Genomic DNA, 11,233 nt, shown 5'->3' with positions numbered 1-11,233 from the left:
TTCAAACTGGTTGCAATTATTCCTGTTATATGATGGAAACACTGTTGTACATTTATTGCATTTTATGCTTCGGGCGTTGACTTCTGAGGCCGTAGCTATTCGATCTGGTGGAGCAACGCCCTAGAGTGAAGCCTAGGTTGCCCGGAACGTAGAAATGACCATAACTTCCACACTGGTTGCAATTATTCGTTTTATACGATGGAAAAGCTGTTCTATTTATATCGTATTTTATGCTTCTGGCGTTGACTTCTTAGGCCCTAACTATTCGATCTGGTGGAACAACGCCCTGGGGTGAAGCCTAGGTTGCGCGGAACGTAGAAATGACCATAACTTTCACACTGGTAGCAATTATTCGTTTTATACGATGGAAAGACTGTGTTATTTACTTTGTATTTTATGCTTCTGGCGTTGACTTCTTATGCCCTAACTATTCCCTCTGGCGGATCAACGCCCTAGTGTGAAACCTACGTTGCCCGGAACGTAGAAAAGACCATTACCTTCACACTGGTTGCAATTATTCGTTTTATACGATGGAAAAACTGTTCCATTTATTTTGTATTTTATGCTTCGGGCGTTGACTTCTAAGGCCCTAACTATTCGATCTGGTGGAGCAACGCCCTAGAGTGAAGCCTAGGTTGCCTGGAACGTACAAATGACCATCACTTTCACACGGGTTGCAATTATTCCTGTTATAGTATGGAAAGACTGTTGTATTTTTATTGTATTTTATGCTTCAGGCGTTGACTTCTGAGGCCGTAGCTATTCGATGTGGAGGAAGAACGCCATACAGTGAGGCCTAGGTTGCCCGGAACGTAGAAATGACCATCACTTTCACACGGGTTACAATTATTCCTGTTATAGGATGGAAAGACTGTTGTATTTTTATTGTATTTTATGCTTCAGGCGTTGACATCTGAGGCCGTAGCTATTCGATGTGGTGGAAGAACGCTATAGAGTGAAGCCTAGGTTGCCCGGAACGTAGAAATGACCATAACTTTCATACTGATTGCAATTATTCGTTTTATATGATGGAAAAACTGTTGTATTTATATTGTTCGTTATGCTGCTGGCGTTCACTTCTTAGGCCCTAGCTATTCGATTGGTTAAACAACGTCCTTGGGTGAAGCCTAGGTTGCCCGGAACGTAGAAATGACCATAACTTTCACACTGGTTGCTATTATTCGTTTTATACGATGGAAAAACTGTTATATTTATATTGTATTTTATGCTTCTGGCGTTGCCTTCTTAGGCCCTAACAGTTCGATCTGGTGGAGCAACGCCCTAGAGTGAACCGTAGGTTTCCCGGAACGTAGAATCGGCCATCACTTTCAAACTGGTTGCAATTATTCCTGTTATATGATGGAAACACTGTTGTACATTTATTGCATTTTATGCTTCGGGCGTTGACTTCTGAGGCCGTAGCTATTCGATCTGGTGGAGCAACGCCCTAGAGTGAAGCCTAGGTTGCCCGGAACGTAGAAATGACCATAACTTCCACACTGGTTGCAATTATTCGTTTTATACGATGGAAAAGCTGTTCTATTTATATCGTATTTTATGCTTCTGGCGTTGACTTCTTAGGCCCTAACTATTCGATCTGGTGGAACAACGCCCTGGGGTGAAGCCTAGGTTGCGCGGAACGTAGAAATGACCATAACTTTCACACTGGTAGCAATTATTCGTTTTATACGATGGAAAGACTGTGTTATTTACTTTGTATTTTATGCTTCTGGCGTTGACTTCTTATGCCCTAACTATTCCCTCTGGCGGATCAACGCCCTAGTGTGAAACCTACGTTGCCCGGAACGTAGAAAAGACCATTACCTTCACACTGGTTGCAATTATTCGTTTTATACGATGGAAAAACTGTTCCATTTATTTTGTATTTTATGCTTCGGGCGTTGACTTCTAAGGCCCTAACTATTCAATCTGTTGGTGCAACGCCCAAGGGTGAAGCCTATGTTGCCCGGAAAGTAGAAATGACGTTAACTTTCATACTGGTTGCAATTATTCGTTTTATACGATGGAAAAACTGTTTTAGTTATTTTGTATTTTGTGCTTCGGGCGTTGACTTCTAAGGCCCTAGCTATTCGATTTGGTGGAGCAACGCCCTAGAGTGAAGCCTTTTTTTTTTTTTTTTTTTTTTTTTTTTTTTTACGTGGAGAAATCCTCATAGGACACCCCGAACCCTTGGGGAGGGCTCGGGGTAGTGTCGGACTTTTACCGACTAAAACTCCACGGTGGCCTACCTAAGGCGTTTCGGGGGGCACTGGGAACTCCAAAGAACACTTCCAGTACCCCCCTAGCCGTGCCGAAGCGCATCCCGGGAGGGGTCATACCCCCCCTCCCTTGCGGCACATCTAACTTCGGCGACATGTAGTGGCCACACTACATGTCGCCGCCCCCCCCAGGGTCGCTGTGCAATGGCGACTTGGGCCCCCGACCCAAGCCGCCTGCGACCCCGCAATGACCCGCAGCCAACCAGACCCTCGGGGGTCTGAGGCCCCGTCAGTGGGTCGGGCCGGCGTCGGGCCATTGCTCCCCTCCCCGTGACCCGTGTCCAGGGGCTTTACTGCGCCGGGGCGGGCGGAGACCATTGTCTCGCCCGTGGCCCGGCCCTGGCCCTTCCCCTGCGGGCGGGATGGGAGTGCCGCTCCCTATCCCGCTCCGCGGCCTCCTTCTGCAGCATCACATGCTCGCAGAAGGAGGCCATTGCTTTCCACGGCCTCTCGCCAGTCACCATAGCTGCAACTACGGCTTCCAGCGAGAGGTCGTGTCCCACCCCCTGTTTCAGGACACGGCGCTCTGCTGCCCACGCCGGGCAGACTTCCAGCGTGTGCTGCGCCGTGTCCTGTTCCTCCCCACAATGGTGGCATGTCGCTGTCGCTTCCTTCCCAATTCGACACAGGTACTCCCCGAAACAGCCATGTCCGGAGAGCACCTGCGTCATTCTGTAGGTGAGCCTTCCGTATGCTCTGTCCCGCCACTTTTCGAAATGTGGCAGGACAGCCCCGACGGCCCTTTTGGCGGCAGCGCCAGCCTGCAGTTGGCGGGTCCACTCAATGTGTAGGGCACGCCGGGCAAGACGCCTCGTCCGTTCGACCGCTTCTGCCTCTGGTGGCCTCCCACTGTCCCGAAGCTCCCGCAGCCGGACGTATATCGTCCGGTGTTGCTGCGCCAGGAGCTCCAGGGGAGGAAGACCAGCCAGGGCCGTCGCCGCCTCGTAGGAGATGGTGCGGTACCCCCTAATGACTCTGATGGCCAGCCGCCGGTAAAGGCGTCGCAGCATCGCGATGCTGCGTTTGCTGGCCATCAGGTCCGGGGCCCAGACAGGGGCCCCGTAGAGGATCATTGACCGCACCACCCCGACGTAGAGGCGGCGAACACCTTCCTCAGGCCCCCCTAAATTGGGGAGGAGGCGGCCTAATGCGGCCGACGCTCTCTCCACACGGGGGGCCTAGAGTGAAGCCTAGGTTGCCCGGAACGTTGAAATGACCATAACTTCCACACTGGTAGCAATTATTCGTTTTATACGATGGAAAGACTGTTTTATTTACTTTGTATTTTATGCTTCTGGCGTTGACTTCTTATGCCCTAACTATTCCCTCTGGCGGATCAACGCCCTAGAGTGAAACCTACGTTGCCCGGAACGTAGAAATGACTATTACTTTCACACTGGTTGCAATTATTCGTTTTATACGATGGAAAAGCTGTTCCATTTATTTTGTATTTTATGCTTCGGGCGTTGACTCCTAAGGCCCTAACTATACGATCTGGTGGAACAACGCCCTAGGGTGAAGCCTAGGTTGCACGGAACGTAGAAATGACCATAACTTTCACACTGGTAGCAATTATTCGTTTCATACGATGGAAAAACTGTTCTATTTATTTTGTATTTTATGCTTCGGGCGTTGACTTCTAAGGCCCTAACTATTCGATCTGGTGGAGCAACGCCCTAGAGTGAAGCCTAGGTTGCCTGGAACGTACAAATGACCATCACATTCACACGGGTTGCAATTATTCCTGTTATACTATGGAAAGACTGTTGTATTTTTATTGTATTTTATGCTTCAGGCGTTGACTTCTGAGGCCGTACCTATTCGATGTGGAGGAAGAACGCCATACAGTGAGGCCTAGGTTGCCCGGAACGTAGAAATGACCACCACTTTCACACGGGTTGCAATTATTCCTGTTATAGGATGGAAAGACTGTTGTATTTTTATTGTATTTTATGCATCAGGCGTTGACATCTGAGGCCGTAGCTATTCGATGTGGTGGAAGAACGCCATAGAGTGAAGCCTAAGTTGCCCGGAACGTAGAAATGACCATAACTTTCATACTGGTTGCAATTATTCGTTTTATATGATGGAAAAACTGTTATATTTATATTGTATTTTATGCCTCTGGCGTTGCCTTCTTAGGCCCTAACAGTTCGATCTGGTGGAGCAACGCCCTAGAGTGAAGCCTAGGTTGCCCGGAACGTAGAATCGGCCATCACTTTCAAACTGGTTGCAATTATGCCTGTTATATGATGGAAACACTGTTGTACTTTTATTGCATTTTATGCTTCGGGCGTTGACTTCTGAGGCCGTAGCTATTCGATGTGGTGGAAGAACGCCATAGAGTGAAGCCTAGGTTGCCCGGAACGTAGAAATGACCATAACTTTCATACTGGTTGCTATTATTCGTTCTATACGATGGAAAAACTGTTATATTTATACTGTATCTTATGCTTCTGGCGTTGACTTCTAAGGCCCTAGCTATTCGATCTGGTTAAACAACGCCCTTGGGTGAAGCCTAGTTTGCCCGGAACGTAGAAATGACCATAACTTTCGCACTGGTTGCTATTATTCGTTCTATACGATGGAAAAACTGTTATATTTATACTGTATCTTATGCTTCTGGCGTTGACTTCTAAGGCCCTAACTGTTTGATCTGGTGGAGCAACGCCCTAGAGTGAAGCCGAGGTTGCCCGGAACGTAGAAATGACCATCACTTTCACACGGGTTGCAATTATTCCTGTTATAGGATGGAAAGACTGTTGTATTTTTATTGTATTTTATGCTTCAGGCGTTGACTTCTGAGGCCGTAGCTATTCGATGTGGTGGAAGAACGCCATAGAGTGAAGCCTAGGTTGCCCGGAACGTAGAAATGACCAGAACTTTCATACTGGTTGCAATCATTCGTTTTATATGATGGAAGAACTGTTGTATTTATATTGTATTTTATGCTGCTGGCGTTCACTTCTTAGGCCCTAACTATTCGATCTGGTGGAACAACGCCCTGGGGTGAAGCCTAGGTTGCCCGGAACGTAGAAATGACCATAACTTTCACACTGGTTGCTATTATTCGTTTTATACGATTGAAAAACTGTTCTATATGTTCTGTATTTTATGCTTCCGGCGTTGACTTCTAAGGCCCTAACTGTTTGATCTTGTGGAGCAACGCCATTGAGTGAAGCCTAGGTTGCCCGGAACGTAGAAATGATCATTACTTTCGCACTGGTTGCAATTAGTCATGCTATACGATGGAAAAACTATTGCATTTTTATTGCATTTTATGATTCTGGCGTTGACTTCTATGGCCCTACCTATTCGACCTGGTGGAGCAACGCCCTAGAGTGTAGCCTAGGTAGCCCGGAGCCTCGAAATGGCCATAACTTTCACACTGAATGCTATTATTCGTTTTATACGATGGAAAAACTGTTATATTTATATTGTATATTATGCTTCTGGCGTTGCCTTCTAAGGCACTAACTATTCGATCTGGTGGAGCAACGCCCTAGAGTGAAGCCGAGATTGCCCGGAACGTAGAAATGACCATCACTTTCACACGGGTTGCAATTATTCCTGTTATAGGATGGAAAGACTGTTGTATTTGTATTGTATTTTATGCTTCTGGCGTTGCCTTCTAAGGCCCTAACTGTTTGATCTTGTGGAGCAACGCCCTAGAGTGAAGCCTAGGTTGCCTGGAACGTACAAATGACCATCACATTCACACGGGTTGCAATTATTCCTGTTATACTATGGAAAGACTGTTGTATTTTTATTGTATTTTATGCTTCAGGCGTTGACTTCTGAGGCCGTACCTATTCGATGTGGAGGAAGAACGCCATACAGTGAGGCCTAGGTTGCCCGGAACGTAGAAATGACCACCACTTTCACACGGGTTGCAATTATTCCTGTTATAGGATGGAAAGACTGTTGTATTTTTATTGTATTTTATGCTTCAGGCGTTGACATCTGAGGCCGTAGCTATTCGATGTGGTGGAAGAACGCCATAGAGTGAAGCCTAAGTTGCCCGGAACGTAGAAATGACCATAACTTTCATACTGGTTGCAATTATTCGTTTTATATGATGGAAAAACTGTTATATTTATATTGTATTTTATGCCTCTGGCGTTGCCTTCTTAGGCCCTAACAGTTCGATCTGGTGGAGCAACGCCCTAGAGTGAAGCCTAGGTTGCCCGGAACGTAGAATCGGCCATCACTTTCAAACTGGTTGCAATTATTCCTGTTATATGATGGAAACACTGTTGTACATTTATTGCATTTTATGCTTCGGGCGTTGACTTCTGAGGCCGTAGCTATTCGATCTGGTGGAGCAACGCCCTAGAGTGAAGCCTAGGTTGCCCGGAACGTAGAAATGACCATAACTTCCACACTGGTTGCAATTATTCGTTTTATACGATGGAAAAGCTGTTCTATTTATATCGTATTTTATGCTTCTGGCGTTGACTTCTTAGGCCCTAACTATTCGATCTGGTGGAACAACGCCCTGGGGTGAAGCCTAGGTTGCGCGGAACGTAGAAATGACCATAACTTTCACACTGGTAGCAATTATTCGTTTTATACGATGGAAAGACTGTGTTATTTACTTTGTATTTTATGCTTCTGGCGTTGACTTCTTATGCCCTAACTATTCCCTCTGGCGGATCAACGCCCTAGAGTGAAACCTACGTTGCCCGGAGCGTAGAAAAGACCATTACCTTCACACTGGTTGCAATTATTCGTTTTATACGATGGAAAAACTGTTCCATTTATTTTGTATTTTATGCTTCGGGCGTTGACTTCTAAGGCCCTAACTATTCAATCTGTTGGTGCAACGCCCAAGGGTGAAGCCTATGTTGCCCGGAAAGTAGAAATGACGTTAACTTTCATACTGGTTGCAATTATTCGTTTTATACGATGGAAAAACTGTTTTAGTTATTTTGTATTTTGTGCTTCGGGCGTTGACTTCTAAGGCCCTAGCTATTCGATTTGGTGGAGCAACGCCCTAGAGTGAAGCCTAGGTTGCCCGGAACGTTGAAATGACCATAACTTCCACACTGGTAGCAATTATTCGTTTTATACGATGGAAAGACTGTTTTATTTACTTTGTATTTTATGCTTCTGGCGTTGACTTCTTATGCCCTAACTATTCCCTCTGGCGGATCAACGCCCTAGAGTGAAACCTACGTTGCCCGGAACGTAGAAATGACTATTACTTTCACACTGGTTGCAATTATTCGTTTTATACGATGGAAAAGCTGTTCCATTTATTTTGTATTTTATGCTTCGGGCGTTGACTCCTAAGGCCCTAACTATACGATCTGGTGGAACAACGCCCTAGGGTGAAGCCTAGGTTGCACGGAACGTAGAAATGACCATAACTTTCACACTGGTAGCAATTATTCGTTTCATACGATGGAAAAACTGTTCTATTTATTTTGTATTTTATGCTTCGGGCGTTGACTTCTAAGGCCCTAACTATTCGATCTGGTGGAGCAACGCCCTAGAGTGAAGCCTAGGTTGCCTGGAACGTACAAATGACCATCACATTCACACGGGTTGCAATTATTCCTGTTATACTATGGAAAGACTGTTGTATTTTTATTGTATTTTATGCTTCAGGCGTTGACTTCTGAGGCCGTACCTATTCGATGTGGAGGAAGAACGCCATACAGTGAGGCCTAGGTTGCCCGGAACGTAGAAATGACCACCACTTTCACACGGGTTGCAATTATTCCTGTTATAGGATGGAAAGACTGTTGTATTTTTATTGTATTTTATGCATCAGGCGTTGACATCTGAGGCCGTAGCTATTCGATGTGGTGGAAGAACGCCATAGAGTGAAGCCTAAGTTGCCCGGAACGTAGAAATGACCATAACTTTCATACTGGTTGCAATTATTCGTTTTATATGATGGAAAAACTGTTATATTTATATTGTATTTTATGCCTCTGGCGTTGCCTTCTTAGGCCCTAACAGTTCGATCTGGTGGAGCAACGCCCTAGAGTGAAGCCTAGGTTGCCCGGAACGTAGAATCGGCCATCACTTTCAAACTGGTTGCAATTATGCCTGTTATATGATGGAAACACTGTTGTACTTTTATTGCATTTTATGCTTCGGGCGTTGACTTCTGAGGCCGTAGCTATTCGATGTGGTGGAAGAACGCCATAGAGTGAAGCCTAGGTTGCCCGGAACGTAGAAATGACCATAACTTTCATACTGGTTGCTATTATTCGTTCTATACGATGGAAAAACTGTTATATTTATACTGTATCTTATGCTTCTGGCGTTGACTTCTAAGGCCCTAGCTATTCGATCTGGTTAAACAACGCCCTTGGGTGAAGCCTAGTTTGCCCGGAACGTAGAAATGACCATAACTTTCGCACTGGTTGCTATTATTCGTTCTATACGATGGAAAAACTGTTATATTTATACTGTATCTTATGCTTCTGGCGTTGACTTCTAAGGCCCTAACTGTTTGATCTGGTGGAGCAACGCCCTAGAGTGAAGCCGAGGTTGCCCGGAACGTAGAAATGACCATCACTTTCACACGGGTTGCAATTATTCCTGTTATAGGATGGAAAGACTGTTGTATTTTTATTGTATTTTATGCTTCAGGCGTTGACTTCTGAGGCCGTAGCTATTCGATGTGGTGGAAGAACGCCATAGAGTGAAGCCTAGGTTGCCCGGAACGTAGAAATGACCAGAACTTTCATACTGGTTGCAATCATTCGTTTTATATGATGGAAGAACTGTTGTATTTATATTGTATTTTATGCTGCTGGCGTTCACTTCTTAGGCCCTAACTATTCGATCTGGTGGAACAACGCCCTGGGGTGAAGCCTAGGTTGCCCGGAACGTAGAAATGACCATAACTTTCACACTGGTTGCTATTATTCGTTTTATACGATTGAAAAACTGTTCTATATGTTCTGTATTTTATGCTTCCGGCGTTGACTTCTAAGGCCCTAACTGTTTGATCTTGTGGAGCAACGCCATTGAGTGAAGCCTAGGTTGCCCGGAACGTAGAAATGATCATTACTTTCGCACTGGTTGCAATTAGTCATGCTATACGATGGAAAAACTATTGCATTTTTATTGCATTTTATGATTCTGGCGTTGACTTCTATGGCCCTACCTATTCGACCTGGTGGAGCAACGCCCTAGAGTGTAGCCTAGGTAGCCCGGAGCCTCGAAATGGCCATAACTTTCACACTGAATGCTATTATTCGTTTTATACGATGGAAAAACTGTTATATTTATATTGTATATTATGCTTCTGGCGTTGCCTTCTAAGGCACTAACTATTCGATCTGGTGGAGCAACGCCCTAGAGTGAAGCCGAGATTGCCCGGAACGTAGAAATGACCATCACTTTCACACGGGTTGCAATTATTCCTGTTATAGGATGGAAAGACTGTTGTATTTGTATTGTATTTTATGCTTCTGGCGTTGCCTTCTAAGGCCCTAACTGTTTGATCTTGTGGAGCAACGCCCTAGAGTGAAGCCTAGGTTGCCTGGAACGTACAAATGACCATCACATTCACACGGGTTGCAATTATTCCTGTTATACTATGGAAAGACAGTTGTATTTTTATTGTATTTTATGCTTCAGGCGTTGACTTCTGAGGCCGTACCTATTCGATGTGGAGGAAGAACGCCATACAGTGAGGCCTAGGTTGCCCGGAACGTAGAAATGACCACCACTTTCACACGGGTTGCAATTATTCCTGTTATAGGATGGAAAGACTGTTGTATTTTTATTGTATTTTATGCTTCAGGCGTTGACATCTGAGGCCGTAGCTATTCGATGTGGTGGAAGAACGCCATAGAGTGAAGCCTAAGTTGCCCGGAACGTAGAAATGACCATAACTTTCATACTGGTTGCAATTATTCGTTTTATATGATGGAAAAACTGTTATATTTATATTGTATTTTATGCCTCTGGCGTTGCCTTCTTAGGCCCTAACAGTTCGATCTGGTGGAGCAACGCCCTAGAGTGAAGCCTAGGTTGCCCGGAACGTAGAATCGGCCATCACTTTCAAACTGGTTGCAATTATTCCTGTTATATGATGGAAACACTGTTGTACATTTATTGCATTTTATGCTTCGGGCGTTGACTTCTGAGGCCGTAGCTATTCGATCTGGTGGAGCAACGCCCTAGAGTGAAGCCTAGGTTGCCCGGAACGTAGAAATGACCATAACTTCCACACTGGTTGCAATTATTCGTTTTATACGATGGAAAAGCTGTTCTATTTATATCGTATTTTATGCTTCTGGCGTTGACTTCTTAGGCCCTAACTATTCGATCTGGTGGAACAACGCCCTGGGGTGAAGCCTAGGTTGCGCGGAACGTAGAAATGACCATAACTTTCACACTGGTAGCAATTATTCGTTTTATACGATGGAAAGACTGTGTTATTTACTTTGTATTTTATGCTTCTGGCGTTGACTTCTTATGCCCTAACTATTCCCTCTGGCGGATCAACGCCCTAGAGTGAAACCTACGTTGCCCGGAGCGTAGAAAAGACCATTACCTTCACACTGGTTGCAATTATTCGTTTTATACGATGGAAAAACTGTTCCATTTATTTTGTATTTTATGCTTCGGGCGTTGACTTCTAAGGCCCTAACTATTCAATCTGTTGGTGCAACGCCCAAGGGTGAAGCCTATGTTGCCCGGAAAGTAGAAATGACGTTAACTTTCATACTGGTTGCAATTATTCGTTTTATACGATGGAAAAACTGTTTTAGTTATTTTGTATTTTGTGCTTCGGGCGTTGACTTCTAAGGCCCTAGCTATTCGATTTGGTGGAGCAACGCCCTAGAGTGAAGCCTAGGTTGCCCGGAACGTTGAAATGACCATAACTTCCACACTGGTAGCAATTATTCGTTTTATACGATGGAAAGACTGTTTTATTTACTTTGTATTTTATGCTTCTGGCGTTGACTTCTTATGCCCTA

This window comes from Calliopsis andreniformis, unplaced genomic scaffold, assembly GCF_051401765.1.
Source record: "Calliopsis andreniformis isolate RMS-2024a unplaced genomic scaffold, iyCalAndr_principal scaffold0025, whole genome shotgun sequence".
Lineage (NCBI taxonomy): Eukaryota > Metazoa > Arthropoda > Insecta > Hymenoptera > Andrenidae > Calliopsis > Calliopsis andreniformis.
This window is presented reverse-complemented; position numbering follows the sequence as displayed.